The sequence below is a fragment of the Pteropus medius genome, unplaced genomic scaffold (genome assembly GCF_902729225.1).
Source record: "Pteropus medius unplaced genomic scaffold, Ma_sr-lr_union100, whole genome shotgun sequence".
NCBI classification, from domain to species: domain Eukaryota; kingdom Metazoa; phylum Chordata; class Mammalia; order Chiroptera; family Pteropodidae; genus Pteropus; species Pteropus medius.
The window spans coordinates 5628237-5649461 of NW_024342647.1; the positions used below are offsets into that span (position 1 = coordinate 5628237).

The 21225-nt window shown below is 40.0% G+C and overlaps 1 long non-coding RNA gene across 2 annotated transcripts in view; it reads right to left on the reverse strand.

The window, feature by feature from the left end:
* Window positions 1-890: 890 nt before the first annotated feature.
* Window positions 891-21225, reverse strand: part of LOC120605789 (uncharacterized) — a 70025-nt gene continuing 49690 nt past the window's right edge. For both annotated transcript variants that reach the window (XR_005653713.1, XR_005653714.1), the window contains exons 3-4: window positions 14758-14873; window positions 891-1429 (exon numbers count right to left, since the gene is read on the reverse strand). This is a non-coding gene — a long non-coding RNA (uncharacterized LOC120605789). The remainder of the gene's footprint in view (window positions 1430-14757; window positions 14874-21225) is intronic.

A 21225-nucleotide genomic window follows, 5' to 3' on the forward strand; every position in this document is an offset into this window, starting at 1 on the left:
GTCCTCTGTATCTGTGAGTCTGTTTTCATTTAGTTCGTTGCTTTTGTTTCTTAGATTCCACATCTGAGTGAAATTATATGATATTTATCTTTCTCTGTCTGACTTATTTCACTCAACATAATAACCTCTAGGTCTATCCATGTCATTGCAAATGGTAGGATTTCATTTTTTTTTATGACCGAGTAATATTCCATTGAATGTATGAACTTCTTTATCTAATCATCTGTTGATGGCCATTTAGGTTCCTTCCAAATCTTGGCTGTCACTAACTTGTTCATTTTACAAATGTTTGTTTTGAGTGCTTACCATGTGACAGATACTATTCTAGGTACTGGGGATACAGAGGTGAAGAAAACAGATAAAAACCTCTGTCTTCATGAAGCTGGTATTCTATTGCAAAAGATGGCCAATTCACAAATTAACATGTAAATATATGATACAATGTCAGATAAATGCTTTAAAGTAAAAAAAAAAAAAAATTAACCAAGATAAAGATATTGGGAATGATAGGATGGCTGTTTTGGATAAGAAAATTGAGAAAAGTCCCTCTAAGAAGGCAACCTTTGAGTGAGTGGAGGCCAGAATAAATTGAAGGATGCACCAACAAACATCTCTAAAGGAAAGGAAGCTATCTCCAGGCAGAGAGACAGTAAGTGCAAAGGTCTTGAGACTAGAAAGTCTTTTAGTCGAGAGGCAACTATTTTTCACATCAATTATCTTGGAGCATCCCTGAAACCCCGTGCTAATCAAGGGAGCAATTCTTCCCATCATACAGGTGACAAAACTGTATATCCAAGATGTTGTCAATTCACCTTCTCTGTAAACAGGTCCCGAAATACCTATATCTATATTTATATATTTCAGATTCAGCCTTTACTCTGCTCTGCTTTTATTTAATTCTCACATGTGCTTTCTATTAGTCTTTCCTTCTATAGAAGGAAAATGAAACCAAGAGTAATGTGATTGAGGTTAAATGCAAAGAAAAGGAAGAGGAAAGAATTCTCCCACTTCCCCTCTGGTTTGCGTAAGAATATTGAATGTGCTGCATTTGAAGAAAAAATTCTAGGACGATCCATCTAGCTATGTCTTTGGTCATGTTTAACGCTCCAGCCAGTTCAGACATATTCCATTTTGGTGCCAAGGATGTCACAAAACCACCATTCTTTCTGTGGACTAAAGTGACAGGCTGGCTGCTGATATGTGCATTTGCATTCGATGCAGAGTTTGCTTGAAACAGACTTGTCTCACTCGGCCTTTTGTCTTGGTGCTTCGTAATCGTGAATATACTTTATTACTGAAACCATCATTGAAAGACACTTTCAAAAGGCGCTTTTACAAATATCATTGGGGAAACCTTCAAACTCATTCATATTGCTAAGAATCAGGACCCAGTTTCATGAAGCTTCATAGATTGGGGCTCTGGTTGGGTCTGTGGAAAAAAGCAGAAAATGAGGGGGAAAAGCAAATGAGAGTTAAGAATGAAAGAAATGGGAAAATGAATTAACATCGGCTATGTACTAGGCACATTTAGTTGTCATCATAATCTTATAAGGTAGTTATCTTTATCTCTACCTAAAGGCAAAGTGAAGTTCATGCAGATTCTGGAACCTGCTTAAGATCAGATAGCTAGTGAATGCCTCAGTTGGAATTCAAACCCAGGTTTATCTTCCCTTTACTAATCTATCTGCCACTGCCTTAGTTAACTCTCTGAAAAGTCAGAGGTAGTCAACAAGTCCATGATTTCTGGCGTCTATAGCTCTATGAAAATTTTCAATCATTGAAAGTCCAAGGGACTAAAATTTTTGCTTGGTACCTCCCAAATATCCAGCAATTCCATATTTAAACAGAAGATAATATCCCTTTAAAACAGTCCTTCAAAAAAAGTCCTGGCCCCAGATTCCTGGCTCCCATTTGAGGTTGCTTAATGGGGATCCTATAATAGATATAAATAGCATTGGGTAATCCTCAGAGCTCCTTGTCGAGTGACCGCTGATGCAGCCTGAGGTTTGGATGACACGGTTATGAGAAGTGTGTGCTCCTTAGACGGTGGCTTCTCAACCGAGGAAATAGAACTATTCCCACTAAAAGGATTTCACAGGTTACTCTGATTAGTCATAGAACTTGCTGGGTTGTGATTATTTGTTTGCTTGTCTGACTTCTCATTTGATCTGCTGGCTACGCCTCTCAGAACAGGGACCATAAGTTAATCACCTCTCTGTCCCCATCCCATGCCACAATGTTGGCACTCAGTTGTGTTTCATTAAGTGGATGCCAGTTATCTGCTCCTTTAAAACAAACTGTTCCAAAACTCTGTGGCTTAAAACAACAACCATTTATTTAGCTCACAATTCTTCGGGTCAGCAATTTAAGGCAGGCATAGCTGGGTGGCTCTTTTGGTTTCTACTGGGCTCCCCCATGAGAATGAGGTTAGCTGTGTTTAGTTAGGCAGCTCTGCTTCTGAGTGTGGCTGTCCACATGTGTCTCTCTTCCTCCTGCACTCTGGCCCAATTTTGTCCCCATGGCATGGCAGGGATGCAAGAGTAAGTAAGAGAAACAGAAGCACGCAAAGCTTCTTACAGCTTAGACTCAGAACTGGCACATTATAACTTCTGTCACATTCTGTTAGATGAATCAAGTTAGGAGGGCAGCCCAGAATAGAAGCACAGACAAATAAACTATCTCTTGATAAAAGAGCTGCAAACATCATATCACAATGGATGCAGGATGAGTAGAGAATTGGGGCCATTTTTTCAACCTACCATAAAATATTTGTAATGAATAAAATGCATGGCATATCAAATCATGATATATGATCTCTTTGCTCACTAAAATTAATGTCTTCCTTATAAATAACTTACTTCCTTACCTGGAAGGTCAGCTATCAACTGAGGGCATGAGAACATGGGACTTGAAAGAATTGATGTCCCAAATTAGAATATCGTTTCATTTTTGTTTTACCATTGGTGAAGGGGAACTCTCCTAACCTAATTGTCTTCATAGATTTAAATTAATAGTGCCAATTCTCTGTTTACTCTGAGAGGCATTGTTGCTGTTTTGGTGAAAAATTATATATTTTGAAGGCAAACAGACTTAGTTTCAACCTCTGGCTTCTGCCTGTTCTAGTCATGTGATCTGGTACAGTTTAGCTCACCTTCTGGGTTGGTTTCTTCATCTGTAAAATGGGGATTAACAACAACAGCTGTGCATGTGTGTTGTGATTATTAAATGAGATGGTATATGTATAACACTTCAAGCAGTGCCTGATACAACTTAGGTGACAAATAAATATTAGTTTCTTTCTAACTTTTCTACTCTTAGCCTCTGCATTGCTGGAGGGTACCTTCCCATAAATCTGAGCTAGGAAGATGCTTCTCGAATGTCGATATAAAACTCAGTTCTCAGGAATACTCAAATCTAATGATAAACATCGGGCATCACTTTTACTTGAAAATTGAAGTAAGTTAAGAAATTTAACCGAACAGCATTTAAACCAGCATTTCGTATTAAAACAAACATAAATGTGAATTCGAATCTGGCAGGTATTTGATTCAAAAACCATGTGGCTTCAATGAAATTTCCAATGTGCAGGAGTCCACTTTTGGCTTTGCTGTATGTATGTCCCTACAGCCACAGAGATATTGTAGGAGAAAATTTAAGAATCAAGCACAGGGTGATACCCACCTAGAGCCCAATGTGCCATCAGAGATTCTTCTGGACATTGATTTCTCTAGTTCTATGTCTACAGTTAAAGAAAAAGTCCCTCTGTTTTTCTCTACCATTCCTGGTCCTTCATTCCTGAAAAGGAAACTGGCCGACCTATTCTCCCTTTGTTCTATTCAAGGTTCCATCTTCCAGTTGAACCTCCTCCATATCCCCATTCACACCCATACTGACTTTTTCTTCTTTCCAATATTTCGGAAGATTCCATCGTGATTTTGTTTCAGTCTCTAGATAAGCTCTGAGCCCATGAACACTGCTCATCAAAGAGCCCAGTGGGGGAAAACTCTGCCACAGTCTGTGATGATCCTTCCTGCCTAGCAGAGCTCCATCTTCCTGACAGAGCTGTGTATTTTTTGCAGGTCACCTTCGTAGGTCATTAACATTTGGTCCAAACTCCCAGACATCAGTACAGATCAATCTCAGTAACTAGAATCACCACTGACATGGCATGCATCAAGCCCTGTCTTTTTGACACAATAGGGTCACCAGAAACTAAAAGAACTGGATGAGTAATACAGTTTTAAATTCACTCCCATAAACATCTGTTCAGAGCAAAAAGGTTCTGAAGTCAGTCAGGCAGGCAGCATGCAGGTGTGGTTACAAGCTATGAGTTGTACAGGACCCAGGGCTGTACTGATTTGCATTCTAGCCCTTGACCCCACTGACTACTAATGTGGCCTTGAGTAATCACTAAATGTCTCTGTGCCTCTGTTTCTTCACTTGTGTAATGCAGATGGCAATGCTATTTCCCTTTCGAGATTGTTAAGACTGAATGAGTTAACTGCATAAAATGTTTCAAAGCCTCTGGCATATACATAGGCTTGCTTTTCCTTAAATCTGCCATTCTGATGAGTTAATTGCCAAGTGACCTTGGACAGATTAACAAACCTCTTTGCATTTCAGTTTACAAATCCATGAGATGGTGATGATAATATTTGCCTCAAGAAATTGTTTTAAGAAGTTATGGGATGTTAAGTGATTAATATGACACTCGGAGAATAGTAGCTGCTATTATTAGTAATCACAATAATCGTTGTCACCACGAAGTCAATAAGTGGAATAATGATTGCCAGAGGCACATGAGGAGTTATTTTAAATATCAAATTATATTTGAAAACAAAGTCTTAGGAATCTATTACGTAGAGAGACAAGACATGAGAAATGAGAGCGCGGGAGTTGTCGAACTAGATTTGAGTTACTAAACCCACCGCTCAGCAGAGCAAGACAATGAACATATTATTTGACTTCTCTTTGTTTCTCTTTCCTCACTAAAAAGACTGAAAAATACCACCTGCCTTGCACGATTGTTGTCGGATTAAATGGGATACTACGTAAAGCACTTGGCATACTGTTGGAGCTCAATAAGTGATAGTTATTCTAAATCAAAGGGCTAAGACAGAAAAATGACTCATAATTCTTATTAATATAAAGTGAACATTAAAAAAAAAAAAAAACTTGATTTATCTTTGTGAGCTGGGCTCCAGCTAGCTTAATGAAGACAGAGAGAAAAGAGGAATGGGAGTTAGAGGGACTAAATACACAGAGTGTGTGGGGAGTTTCGCTGAGGTTAGCTATAAGGAATTTGTGGTTTGATTCAAAAGACTTTGGTTTTATGAGGTTTGAAGGCCTTTTTCAAAAGGAAAACCAGATGTATCAATGGAAATTTTATGCAAACGGTGCTATCTTCAGCAAATGCTACTTTGAGTCTATTTTGTTATATCGGGTAGGGGTAGAGTGGAGAGGAATCCTGGGGTGCTTTTTAAAACTCATTTGGTCCTTTCTTGTAGATCCTCAGTGATGTTCTCAAATGGGTCATGAGACCTGTACTTTGTAAGCAAAAAGCCCCAGAACCACGAGCAGAAGAATGATTCCACTTTAGACCAGGAATCAGCAGGGCTTCCCATTTCAGACTCCTGCTTTATATTTTTGAAGAAAACAGAGTTTTCTTCCCCCAGGAGTCCAGTATCTTCATGTCCAAGGCTCCCAACAGAAAACAGGGGTGAGAAGCTTCCCTCACCCTGCCAGTCACTTGGCCCTAAGTGTGCCGGCGGTAAAGGAGATTCATGAGACAATAAATAGTATTTAAGTTAGATTGCTTTGCCACCTAAGCTGCAAAGACAATGAGTTTTCTGGTAGGTTTGTCAGAATTAACTGGCAGGCCTCATGAAAAAGCTTGGAGAGATTTAAAATATATATGGAAAAATCATCACAAGATCAACGATATAAATGCACATAGCGTGGTGTGTGGTGAGTAAACTGGAGAGGGCAGGACTCTGGAAGAGAGCAGGCATAAGGACATCAGCAGAAAAAGTGAGAGACAAGGTGAGGGAAGGTGGCTTGGGGATGGCAAAGACGGTGTGAGCCAACACTGGACATACATTGGGCTATTGCTTCCATGAGACTCTAGGCCCACTTGCTGGGACAGAAGCTGATTCTTAAAGGGGCTGCACAAAGATAGACAGCCAGGTGAGCGAAGTCAGGGCCCAAGACCAAATTCTTGTGTCTTTAAGTCTATTCTTCTGCCACCACCTCCTAGGGACACTCATCAGGGCTGCTGTGGCCACTGCCCTCATCTTACCTGAAGACAGCGAGTTTAGGAAAGGGACAAAAGTAAGCAAAGAGCCAGAGAGGAAGCAATACAGCAGACTGACATCAGACCGCCTGAGATGAGAACCATAACTGAGTTTTGAAATCATATTTTTTTTGGTGCTAAAGCACGTGGTGTTAACCAATACTCTGTGAATATCTATAAGACAAAACATGTTAACTCTGCTAACATGAATGACATGTATGGAAACTTCCTCTTCTATCCTGGCTCTATAAATGACCAGGATAAGAAATCTGATCCGTCTCTTTAGGTCAGAAGTACAATGAGCAGAGTTTTAAGCCAGTGAAGGATGCAGTCCAGGCCAGGTTCATATTGTGGTCCGTTCTCCAGATATGTTTGCCCAACCTTGAGTATGACGCATTTGCTGAAGGATACTTATATCCACCTCTGACTCAGTAGTGGAGAAGTAAAGGTAAGAGTAATTTTCTTAACTGGACAAAGCCTAAGTGATTGGGAGGGGAGTGAGGAGAGCATCTCCCAAACCCATGGATGCCAGCAGCCTTAATCCCACATCTTCAATTATCTCCCTATCTCCTTGTCCATTTACTACAAGGATATTCAAGTGATCTGTAAATTTCAGATCTACTTGTGGTATAGATTGCTAACTTTCCTAAATATCCATTCTCCAGTTCTAGTAGAGACACATAAAATCTGATTTTCATGTGGGCCCATGGCTGTTCATGTAAAGATGAAATTTTTTAGTAGCTGGATATGAATGTGTGACTAATTTCTGATGAATGGGATAAAATCAGAAGTCTCTTCTGCAAACTTCTGAGATTCTTCTTTAAGAGAGAGCAGAAGCCTTCCTGCTATGTTGTGAATGTGTGCGTCCACCCAAAATTCATATGCTGAGATCTCAATGCCCAGTGCAATGGTATTAGGAGGCGGGGCCTTGGGGAGGTGATTAGGTCATGAGGGTGGAGCTCTCATGAGTGGTATCAGTGTTCTTATAAAAGAGACCCCACAGAGCTCCCAAGCCCTTCCACCATGTGAGGACGCAGCAAGAGGGTGGCAGTCTGCGACCCAGAAGAAGGATCTCACCAGAACCCCACCATGCTGGCACCCTGATCTCAGACTTCCAGCCTCCAGAACTGTGAGGAATAAATGTTTGTTGTTTAGAAAGTACCTAATCTCTGGTATTTTGTTACAGCAGCCTGTGCAGACAGAGACACTTCCCATTGGTCTCTTATTTTTATCACTGCTCTCAACTTGTGACCTGGACTATGAATTTGGCATATGAATTTAAAGGCCACATATAGGGATGGTTGGAAAGATCTTAAATTCCTGAGAAGAGCCACTACAGCAGTCGTAGACTACATAACTCCAGACTTTTATATGAAAAACAAAATTTCTTTTCTTTTCAAACCAGTATTAATTTCGAGTTTTCCGTTACTAGCAATCAAACCTAATTCTAAACAGTATGTCGATCATGTTACTCTTTGCTTAAAACTTATCCATGGTTTCCATTGACCTCAGAGAAAAATTCTAAACCCCTTAGCAAAATGTTAAAGGTCCTTATAACCTATGATTTGATATCTTATTTTAAGCTTCCCATTTGTTTTAACAAACCAGCATTATCTAATGATTTTTATTTCCTTAAGTATTCACAAGGTGTCATTTCCATCTCTCTATACATATTGTCAACTTCTGCTTTGAATGTTGTCTTTGCTTATTTGACAACAATGTGTCACTTTTTCCGACAAACCATCTCTTATCCATTGAGCAAGTGTATGGGTCCCTTCTACTCTATTCCAATTGCACTTGATCAGTTATCTCTTTAGCAATCGCTTCAACACAAAGGAAGAATTTGTTTGTATTTCAGACTTCACCACTAGACCATTTTCCCAGAAGGATAGAACAGAGTCACATACATTGTTGAAGCCACATGTGCTACTAGGCAATTAGGTGACCAAAAAAAATTTTTTAAGTGAATAAATGCTGATCACCCAGCCATCTTCCATTGCTAATCAATCAAATGCTTCAATGTGACTTTATTGATTCCTTTACACAAAGCCTTGTAGCCTATCTTGGTGTGAATCTAGGATGTGCCACCCAGAAGCTCTGTAACCTTGAGCAAGCAACATTCTTTCTATTTCCAAGTATCTATTTCCTCTCCTTTGACATAGAAGAGGAAAAGGCCTACTTCATGGTTTGAGTGAATTTTAAGTATAATATAGTACATAAAACATCCTGCCCGACCTATTGTCTACCTTCATTAAATGGCATTAATTATTATATTCTTTAGGGAAATTTACTCAGTTTAGAGAAGCCACCCTCAAAGCCACAAGGATTCAAAACAAAAGAAACATGAAAACGCCACATGAAGCAGCCCACCAGAAAACCAGTGGCATAGGCAGCCTTACATATGGAATGAGTACTGGGCTGAATATTTTGATTTTTGATCAAGCCCTGACTGAGCCACTAGATTGCTATGAGATCATGAAGAAGTCACCCCTACCCTCAAACTTTCGTGCCTCCAGCATGCAGAGTTGCAAGTGCTTGAATGATATCACAGGATCAGCCCTAGTGTCTATCATAACTTTAGGAAGCACTTCCTTTGGCCCAGTTTCACTATTCTTATCCTACTGAACCATACAAATTTTGCCCTTAGACGGACTGCTCTGACCAGTCTCCTCACACTCCCACCCCCTCCTAACTCACTTTTTTATGGGAACCAGAATGAGTTGGTTGCACCTTAAGACTTTGTCCTGATGTTACATGTTTGTGCAGAGTGGGTGATTGGTTTCATATGGCCACACAATCCAGCAGCTGGAGACATCTGTTTACACTTAGCACACAGGCAAACTTTCCACTGTCAAGAGTCAGCATGCTCCTGGCTGAGAAAGGGTTAGCCATCTGAGCTGCGTAAGTGGGGGACTTAGACTTGCGTCCTGGACTCAGATGTCAGGAAGAATAACCTAGACATGAAACAATTGGAATAAGAATCATTACTCTGGCATCTTTGGATGTATAAAGTGCCTATGGAAATGGGGCAGTTGGACAGGAAGCAACAAATTACACTGATGAAGATAATTAGGGGAGACCCTGCGGATGCTTTGTTCCCAGAAGAGAGTCCAGGCTTCAGGGATATTAACCCACATAGAAAGAGATAACTGTCTCAGAAATAGCTTCAGCATATGGCCCATGCTCACTATGAGAAAGGACCACTCTCTCTATGTGATACTTGCCCAAAGACCTGGATTTCACTCCATTGCAGAAGACAATATGCATAGAGAAAAGAGCACTGGACTTGGAATTATTTGTCTTCTAAGTCTTCCATTTACTCTGTATACCCTTGGGCAAGTCATGCTGCTTCTCTGAGCAGCAGCCACTTTATCCCACAAAGGAAGCCACTTGGGACCAAATAAGACGCTCTGTGCAAGTGTTTTGTCTAATGGGAAATATTATCCAGATGTCAGGATCTGTTGTTATTATCACAAGAATATCTCACGATCATAAAGATAGAAGTAAATATATTTTTTTATTCTGCGAGCCAGAATAGAAATTATTCTATGGATACTCTGAGATATGGTTGTCTACTTTTCACAAGGTCTCATCTCCAGGGAGAGGTGACCACAGCCTTGTAGAAGATTCAGTTCTGTCCTCTGAGAGCCATGGTGGTCATAAAGTCCTGCCAAAGCCCTCTTCCTTCCCAGCCTGGGAGATCTGGTCTACTTTCTCTCCTCTGCAGCAGGGGAACAAATGTGCTTCTTCTTTCATAAGAAACATCTTGAGATATATGGAAACAGCAATCGGAAAGAGAAGGCATAGACTTTGCTGCCAAGTAGTCTTCGGTCCATGTCCTGCTTTTCTAGTCCTCATCTGCGTGACCTGCAGAGTGTTAAGTAAACTCAGTCGACCTCAGTGTTCCCGTCTGTAATACTGAGCAGTGAGGGGATGGTGAGGACCAAGTCAGATGATGCGTGTAGAGCCTGACACAATGCCTTAGCTTAGAGTAGATTCCCAGTTAATGATAACTCTTAAGCTGTTTCTGTATTGCTGCTTTTGACCTTTTTTGCTGTTAATACTGGTATTCCTCATATTTAACACAAGTGATTCACTAAGTGTTCAAATAGACTCTTCTACAGATTGGTCTGGGTCATTAACAAATCAACTCCTCACACGTTTACTGAGCATCTTCTCTGTGCCAGGCACTGTTGAGGACTCAAAACAGACAAATTCCCTTCAAGAATGAGAAACAGTGTCAGCCCATAGCCATGTTTCCAGAGTAACTTATATATAATAGAAATTTACACATAGCATGGGAATACAATTAAGACCTTTTTTGAAGGTTTTGTTTTTTCCCTTTTATAATTATTTGCAAGATTTTATGTGGAGTTATTTAATCTAGAAATGGTCTATGAAAAGGCTGCTTGCATCATTAGGGCCAGCATATACAGAATTAAGTGGCTTCCTCGTGCTTTATAACCTGTGATAATTTATTCTAGGTCTCACTGTACTGAGATAATCATTGTAAGAAGTCGTCGCAAAATAATAAGTATTCCATAAGCGGCCAATGCAACTTATAAAATGTCAGCCAGATACTTTCAATTTAAAATATGGTCATGGTTCCTCAAATTCAAGTTCACTCTAGTGGTCTCAGGCCTCTCATGACCTTGCCTTTAAATACTTTGGGCTTCATTGTTGACTACTCTTTCCCCTTCTATGCCCATTCTCAGCACCTGACCCAGCAGGCAGTCTGGTCTCCCTCTGTGACAACTTCCTGTAGTTCTCTGAGTCTCACTCTTCTGCTCCTCTGAGCCTAGGCACAGGCTCATGTGGTTTCCTTTTCTTGGAAAATTTCTTCTCACCTTCTCTGTCTGTATAGCTCCAACATATTTTTCTTCAAGGATGAGCAGTCATTGATGTTTATGAGAAATTATCCCCAAGCACCCTAATCCTATTTGAGATCCTTTTCTCCAATGCCAAAACATCTCATCCCTACCACCATCTTTCCTTTGCTCCACTTTCTGTGCATGTGTGTAAGGCCCTATTTGCTTATTTGTCACTGGACTGTGAGCTTTTTGGAAACAGAAGTAAAGCCTTATTCTCCTCTGTGGCATTCACGAAATTCCAGTGCCTTTTGAACGGATGAACAGAAGCATGGATAGATTATGAGCAATTTCTGGAACAATAGGTCAAAGGCACATCATCTTACTTCTCTGAATAATAATTGCTTAAGACCCAATAAATCACCTTGTACCCTCTGAAATCTCTTGGCTATAGCCCTAAAGAAGCCCCAAATGGTTGGAACTGACCTGTAAATTGTCAAATTTAATCCTGAATAGTTTATTCCACTTGACAACCATAAAAAAGAACAATTGTGCCTTTTAGTTTTTCATGCATGTCTAGACATTTCAAAGACTCAACATGACAAACGATGCTTTGCCACTCACCATGTATTATAACAGCTAATACTGGCCATGTTTAGAATTCTGCTCTGCATTAAATGTTTTCAAACAACATAAATTCTGTTTGAAAAAAGAAAAAATTATATATGTACATATAATACATATACATATGCATATACACATATATGTGTATATGTGTATATGTGTATATGTGTATATGTATATGCATATGTTTATATATGCATATACATACATATATGAGAGAGAGAGAGAGAGAGAGAGAGAAATGCAAAGAGAAAGAAGTATGGCTTAATCTTTAATCTTTTATAGGAATACCATGCGATTGCCCAGACCCAACGGTAAATGAACTCCAACACTTGATCTTCCCCATGAATTCTTATAGGCTGTTGCTAGGCTCATCAATCTCCCTCACCTTTTGGTGGAAGTCTGCTCTTGAATGAGCTGAAAGAATGTTTTTTCTGAAAATGACATAACGATCTCTCCAGGTGAAATTCATTCCCAATGTATAGACACCAAAGGCTGCATTTTTCTACGTCTCAAATACACACACACTTTCATCTGGCAAAGTCCTTTCTTTTCATGAATACTGCCTTCATAATGCTCCAAACCTGGCAAAACTTTATTAACCTGATGCCTCCTCCAAATCCTCCCACAATCTAGGCTGAATTTTTCTTGCTGCTTCTGATCTAGAAAAGAATTTGACCAATAAACATGCATACACAGACATACACACACAATAGTTATGGTGTGTTTCAAACTGCCCCTTGAGGATAATGACCTTTTCCTATATTTTGAAAATGCTAATTACAAACCTCTCTTAGCTGCAGAACACAAAGTCGATGGCTACTTCCTCACTAGTTCATGCCTCTGCTCAAAGAGGTATCCTCTGTCTGAGGTACCTTATTAAAAAGAGCCCTCTTTCACTCCACATCCCCTTTCCCTGATTTAGTTTACATAATTGCACTTACTGAAGGAAGATTCATGAGAAGGAAAACTTTGAACTTAGAATTCCTGGCACACAGTAGCTGATGGATAGATACAGAGATGATATAGAGATAGAGATAAATATGTATTGGTTAGATATAGATATGTATTTATGTAGACATATGATAGATTATGATAGATGATAGATAGATTAGATAGATAGATAGATAGATAGATAGATAGATAGATAGATAGATAGATGATAGATAGATAGAAAGATAGACAGATAGATGTTAGATGAGAGACGAGAGAGAGAGAAACAGAGAGATCCCTATCTGGCTCTGCGGTGCTTTCGTTCTTATAGGCTGTGTGGCCTTGGAAGAAAGACTTACCACCTCCATGTCTCAGATTCCTCATCTCAACCCTCCCCACAACCCACAGGGCTCCATATCAGGTGCCAAGAGGAGAGGACAACTTAGAGAGGAGATCTGAATATCCCTAGGCAACCTGGCTCCTCTGGACCTCCTCAACTTCACCTCTAATTAATCTTTACCATCACCAGTCACATGGACCTTCTTTCAGCTTCTGAAATGTGCCAACATCTTGCCTATCTCAGACCTTGTCCTTGGATAGTCTTCATACCTATTTTCACCTGGCAAATTTAGCATATAGAAAGAGAAGCCTTCCTTGTATATCCTATCTGAAGACTTTCATGTCATCATTCTCTTTCTCACCACTTTGTATCCTTCCAAACAGAATCATTTTGCAGTTAGTGTTTTTCCCCCCACAAGATTGACTATAAACACCAGGACAGGAGGTGTATATGTCTTATTCAACTTTTTTGGATCCCAAAGGCCTAGAACCATGCCAGGAACATAATAGGCGGTCAATAAATATCTGTTGAATTAACAAATGTTTCTGAAGATGATTATAACTACCTCATAAAATTGCATGAAATTTTAAACAAAATCATTTGGAGATGAGAGAGATTTGGAGGTAGCATTCATAAAAAATAAACTTCTAAGCAATATGGCTGGAGCATAGCACAGTATGTGCTTAATAAATGCTAGCTGTTGTAAATATAATGTTCTTATTATCATCTCTTCATAAATGTCTCTGGTTATATTTAGCTATGTAGCTCAAATAATTATTAATTTTGAAGTCTAAAATATATTAAAAATGGTAGTCAAAAGTTTTTCTACTTTAAAATTTGATTGCTATTGACATAAGCCATTTTTCTTGATGTAGACTGTATAATTGACTAGTTGAGTAAGACCCATACTTTAGGATTTGGCCTGAATTTAATGACTTATCTCTTTACTCTTGTCTATGTTTAAATAAGTTTGCATCAGGCACAATATTATGGTATGAACTAGCTTTTCTATTCCAAATCGGTGAGAAATATTACAAGGAATAGACCCATTCTCATAGCCTTCCTCTAAACCCTCAAGTGATTAAGCATGAGAAGAAACAAGAAAGAATACCAGAAGCAGAAACAGCCTGTGAAATGATGTCCCTGGGTCCTCTCTGATTGGGTTCTGGGATGTGTGTGTTCATTGGAACAACACATTTTAGCATCTCACTGGTTCTGCATGCTCCCGCTGCCTGGCTGTTGGTGCGTGAGCCCTGCTTCTGCTCTTGGTGGCTGATACTGTCTTGGCCTAGCCATTTTACCTTGCTGATTCACTGGGTCTGACACCTGGCAGCACAAATCCATGTGCTGAGCATAAAAAGTAATGAGGAGACTACACAGCTGCAAGGAAAGACCCATGCCTTTGGGTGCCAGAAGGAAGGGGAGGGCTCAGAGAGGTCTGAATGTCCCTTTAATTGTATTATGTAGCATCTGACAGCATCAGCCTTTCCACCCTTAGATCAACCTGCGGAATTTTATAAGCAGGTTGTAAAATAGATTCAAGTCTGAAAGCTGAAACAATTCCTTTATCACCAGATCTCTGCCTCCCTGGAATGTAATTGGTTTCCAGACTCGAAGGGAGGTGGAGTGGTAGGGAGGGTTCATTTAACAGTTGAAAAATGAATGGAAAAAAGAGAAAGGCATCAAAATGTGCTGTCTTTGCAAAATGTGACTTTATTTATGCAATCGACTAGTCCTCTGTCTGCTAATGACTCACTCACTAACGTCACTTGTGCCATGCCTTGGTCTCTTCTGTGCCTAGATCTCTCCTCTGGCGGAATGAGAAGTTCAGAACCTTCCAGTACTGCAGTCTTTCATTCCAAGACCTATAAAACATCTTAGGAAAATGCAATTATTTATTAGCTCTGGTGGTCAGTGTTTAAAAAGGACAGAGAACACACTGAGAAAGAGGGAGTATGTTTAGATCTAGAAATAGCCACCAAACTATTTCATCAAAATACTTTAACATGTTTGCTTTCCATCTGGTCTGAAGATTTTGTCACCCAAGACTCATAAAGAAATTCTACTCTACTCGGTAGAGAATCACAAGAGGCTCCATGCATTTCTTTACATCAAAATATACTTTTCTCCCTTTAGTGCTGCACAAATCCAAGATGTACAGAGTCTCAGAAGTGCTTTTTTAGTTGAAATTGAAAAACATCATACAGTCAAGTAGAGAGATAAGGGCGTTGGGGCGTTGGCCGCAAACTTGAAGAGACTGAAATATGAGTGGTCATTTGAAAGCCACATTTTAGCATCTCTGTGGGGGCTGGAGCATTGCCTGGAGTACACTTGATATCACAGGGGCATTGGAGTCTGGGTATGTGTGTTTGTGTTTGGCTTTTCGTTTGTGAAGCTCCAGATTTGATCTATGAACTGAGATAGCCTCCAGGATGCAGAAGCAGCTGCTTCGCTAGTCTCATTTGTCCCAGCAGCTACTCCTTGGTCAGGCTGGCACTGCTGTCTTCTCAGCTTCTCCGATTCCTCAAAGATCCTTGCCTTATGACTGTTTCCCAGGCCTCCAAACCATCCCCGCTGCTGCCATGCCACCCTTTCTTCAGGCCATTATGTACTACAGTTGCTCAGAGATCCAGCTGGAGTGCAAACCCCATATGAAGAGGCAGGGAAATTGATTCTTTGTGGGCAGCATAGGGCAGGGGAGGGCACCAAGGAGTCAGGACACCCAGATTCTAACTTCTGTTCTGCTAACTACTCGCTGAATAGTTTGGGTGCATGATGTCCCTTCTCAGGGCTTCAGCTTCCTGAACTGTCACTTTAGGGATGAGAATCCTTGAACAAGCCCATTCTCTTGGTTGACACAAGAGCCCAATGAATGGAGCAGGGTTTTGTAAGTGTTACACCTTTTAATAACCAAAAGGCATTATATTAGTAGTAATACTTAAAATCCGTGGCAGACTGTTTTACAGGACTTTATTATAAGGGATCTTACTTTATACAAATAGACATTTGTGCTATGTTAGGATGTTTTAAAACTGCAAAAACAAACAAACAAACAAACAAACAAACAAAAAACCCATAGATCTTAATTCTCCCCACCCCCAAGAAAGCAACAACAACAATAACAGTAACATTCATTTGGGCCTACAAGATAGCTTGGAGTCATAGAGGGGGACATTTTAACATCAAATCTCACTGTGAGAAAGTTATTCTATGCTTAGTTTCCTTTCAATTATTTTGTTTACTCCAAGGAGACAGTATCAGTTTGGCGTCAGCTTGCCTTTAACATCTCTTAAACTCTTGTTCATCTCCCTTAAATAAACAAGACACTTTAGGCTCAGAGCTTTCTGTAGGCAACATTATCTAGACAGAAATTAGATTGACAAAGAAATTAAATTTTGAATTATCTTTATTTTTGGGTAGTGATGTTTATTGTGCATTTATGGCATGAAAATTTTTGTATTAAAACAAATTCATTTAAATCAAAAAAAATAAACCATTTAAAGAAATGCATTAATATGCGATAAACATTTGACACAACATGAATGGAACTTCGGAGAATTATGCTCAGTGAAGTAAGCCAGACAGAGACAAATACTATATATATCTATATATAAAATCTAAAAAAAGAAAAGAAAGAAAAGAAAAATAAAGTCAAAGTCATAGAAACAGAGTAGAAAACTAGTTTCCAGAGGCAGAGGGGTAAGGGAAAAGGAAGGAGTTGGTAAAAGAGTAGGAACATGCAGTTTAAGATGTATAAAGTCTGAGGATCTCATGTAAAACATGGTGACTATTGTTAATAACACTATATTATATAATTTAAATTTGTTAAGAGAGTGCAACAAATATTCTCACACAGACATATCCTCCAAAAAAGATAAATAAATATGTGAGGTGATGGTTGTGTTTATTAACTAGATGGTGGGACTGCTTTCATAATATACACATATATCAAATCACTGTGATGTACACTTTAAATATCTTGCAATTTTATTAATCAATTATAACTCATTAAAGCTGAAAAAATGTGTAATAGAATTGATGGTAGGCAAATATGGCAATAATCGTGACTTTATATTAGTTATCTACTGCTGCATAGTAAAGTAATATGAGACTTAGTGGCTTAAGTGATGAGAAATGTATTGACCTCTTGCAGTTCAGTAGGTCGGGAATTTGGGGTGGTTCTGGCTCAGGGTCTCTAGTGAGGTTGCGGTAAAGATATTGGGCAGAGCTACAGCCACCGGAAGACTTGGGTGGGGCTGGAAGATCTGCTGTCAAGGTCATTCACATGGTTAAGTTGATGTGGGCGATTCCTCACCATGTGGGCCTCTCCACAGTGCTCCTGGAGTGTTCTTGTGACATGGCCACTTGCGTATCCCCAGAGCAAGTGAACTGAGAGATCTAGGTACAAATGGCAATGTCCTTGATGACCTAGCCTCAGAAGTCACATCTACCACTTCTGCAATATCTTCTTCAGTCCTATACATCAGCTCTATTCAGTACCGGAGGGGATTACGCAAGGGGACAAATATAAGGTGATAAGGATTATCATAAAGAATGGCCACCACATGGTGACACACCAATGACTGAGGTCTGAGAAACACTGCTCAGACCTAAAGTTTCAATTCTACAGAGAGGGCTATTGAGCATCAGAGAAGGGAGGTGACATAATCAAGTTCAGACAAATGTTTCTGGCAGAGCCAAGGTGAGGATTAAGAGCTCTGGTCCCCAGCACAGTGTAATTCCCACCATGCTGCAAATGCTGATGCCATCTTTGGCCTTTCCAACCTTAGGGGAATGCCAGCCCTCTCTCAGGGCAGTAGGCTACAACAGGAAGCTAATGCTACAGCCAACTACCAGGCTCTCAGAATTCCTATGTGGGGCTGGGTCCAGGCACCTTAGCCAACCTTGAAGACAGATAATAAATCTGGAGTCAAAGATCATCCACCCCTGCCCCCCACAGACACTCGCAGACTGACTGTCCGCAGGCTGTGTTCAGCCTACAGATATGTCTGCTTGACCTAAACAGGACATTGCTAGTTTTTTGTTTTTTTTTTAATGAGTTGCTAATTAGATGTGAAATCAGGGCATTTCATAAAAATCTAGATATGAGGTTTCTCTTGAAATAATCAGAAGTGCTGACAGTGCCTGGTCTATTTTGCTGCACAGTAACCATGTGCTAAAGTTATGTTTTGGTGACATATGCCTGTTCCCCATGGCGCCTGGCACTCTTCTGCTTTCTTAAATTGCCTTCTTATCCTCCACAAGCCATTGAACTGACCACCCTTGATTTAACCCAACTCTCCCATTCGTAGACGGGTAAACCGAGGCCTTGACAATTGGCAGGCTCACATCTATTAAATGACTTTCCCAGGGCCACATGGCTGATAAGTGGTGGGGCAAAGACCATGGCCGGTTTCTCCTACCTAAGCTGACCCTCTTCCCAAAATACTCCTCTGCTTCTTTCACAAACAGGCTTCAAAATAACCACAGGATACTCTGAGTCGCTCCGCTGTGGCTCTCTTCCTTCACTGCACTTTTTGCACGAAGAGTAATCTCATGTCCCACAGCGGAATAGGATATTTCAGGAAAGAGGAACTAGAGAGCTCAATTCCAACCCATTACCAATTAAAAAGATAATTTAAAAGTTTATACATATATCTCCATTCTAAAGGAAAGATAGCAAATAAAGGATAACAGATAGAGAAAATCCAAGTACAAAACCATGCAAGTCCTGAGAAAAGATTGGCAACAATCCCCAAATATCGCAGATTTCATCCCATCCAACTACCAGGCTCCTGATCTTAAATCTTTCACTCTACCATTTATTATTACTAAAAATAATTTATTTAAAATCTTTTAAGGAAGTTTCTTGCTTCCCCATTTCCTGACCTTTATGAAGTCACCATTTTGGCCTACACATGAAAGGCAAGTGTTTAACTAAATTGCATATAAAAATGGTGAAGGAAAGGGAGTAAGAGAGATTTTGGCACACCAAAGTCCCCCTGTGAGGGATGATCTTAAAAGCCAGTCTCAACAGCTGCTCTGGTGATCAATATGTAGAACTCAGATTCCTCAGCACCAACTTGCTTTAGCCAAGGTCACAGGCTTGTGTCCAAATGCACTGAACCAAGTCTGCTTCAGAGTGGGGAGGAACGGCTTCACTTCCCCCAGGTCCTTAAGCTCAGATCAGCTTTCAATTAGAATCTGCAAAGATCAGCAAGTTCAAGAGGTGGATACACTCTAACCAGCACCCAGCACTGCAGAGCCACAAGCCACAGCAGACCTGCAAGGTCTGTGTTCTGCTCCCCAGCAACATGAAGGAGATGTCTTTGTCACAGAGCACTGGACCTTCTGACTCATCTCCTCTGGACCCTCCCTATTCCACACAGGAATCCTACCACCTCCCCCTCCATCACTCCAGGAAGCTCCAGATTTCCTTGATGGAATTCACGGCTGAGCCCTGGGGACTCTCAGCTGCCTGGCAATGCAAATAGAATGATTCTTTCCTCCATGTCACATGCAAGTCAGGGCTCCCTCTGGACAGCAAGGAAGAAATAAGATGAATGAGAGAATCGTACTTCCTTTCATTTACTCATTTTCCTAACATTTGCTAGGTGTTTATCATGTGTCGGGTGCAGTGGTTAGGACTGAATGAGCAAGACATGAGCCCTACTCACAAGGAACTTCAGTCTAGGAGGAAAGATTAATGAAAAAGCAATTACAAGGAAATGAGATAAGTGTTATCATAGGCGAAGTGGGAGTGGAAGAATGAAAGAACATGGAATGAAAAACAGGGAAGGAAGTGACATTAGGGGGAGATGAGAAAGATCAGAAGGATTAAGCACAAACAAGACAGGGGCAAAAGTACATCAGATGGAGAAAGAGCCAGAGCTGAAGGTTGGCGGTGAAAGGAAGCAAGGTGTAGTTGGGCAATTAAAAGCCACACCACATAAATGAGGGGCAGAGGCCAGGTAAGCAAAGGTCTTATAAAGTCTGGAACTGTGTTTTTACTCTTTCTAAGTCCAATGGGGACACAAGGAAATGTTATTAATAGGGGAAGGACTTATAGAGGGTTGGAGTTTAGGGAACACCATTAGTTGTGCCAGGTAGGAAACAAAGGGAGAAATCCAGGTAAGATGGTGTTGCTCCAAATTCACGAGAATGATAGATAACAGTCTCAAATAGAACATTCGAAGCACACAGCTGGCCTCAAACACACAATAAACATCTCTGTGGATGAGAAATAGAATGAAAACAAGTTAAGAAATGGCTGAAGCTGGGCTGAAGCTACAGGCCTATGGGCCCCAGTCTAAAGCAGGCAGAGGCATTCAGGATTTCTGCTCCCATGGGAAGAACAGGGAATAAAGTAAAACATGAGGAAAGGCTGGACTCCAGTCAGGCTCCCTGCTGAGAACCACACAGGAAAGTGAGATCCCTTGTTAATAAGAGACCAAAGGTTCAGTGCTGCTGTGACCACCGTCTGGGGTGACAGCTCCCTGACAGAAGAGGCCATTGTGTGCAGATCATCCTCACGGCCAAGAATCCAGTTGAACAAAGCCACATGCTCTCTGACATAAATGGATCAAAATATTACCGCTATATCCATGGAGCAGGAATCTCGGTTGACATAAAACTCAGTCCCAGATAGTAAACCCAGAGTCCACTGGAAGAAAACATCACAAATGTAGAGAAGGGGAAAATATATCAGAACAAAAAACAACTCATTCTACGTAAAATAATCTTACAAAACAAAACTATGAAAAAAATGAAAAAGCTAATCCTAAAAAAGAAAGCCCACCAGCCAAACAACAAAACCATGTAAAAGACAAGATTAAAACAATAATCAGGAGATAATGACAAACAATGGAAAATTATCGAATCGCATAAAAGACTCTCAGTAAGTAAGGTTGTAATTCTCAAAGAGATAATAAGAAATTGTGAACCAAAAGTAGGTAAAATGTCAGTAGAAATAGTAAATAGAAAAAGAATCTAATAGAAAATTTGTAAATAAAAAATAATTATTTTTAAAAACTCAATATAGAATAAACCTACCGCAGACCAGAAGAGTAAGAAAAAAAAGTAAGAGAAAAAAATTAATCATAAGATAATTCTTTCATCAAATTGAAGATACCATCAATTTTAAGATGCATTCTTATTTCATGTACTATTAAAAAGAAAAAGTGTATATCTTACTTATTCTGTTTCTTTGTTTGAATCTTTACTGATTA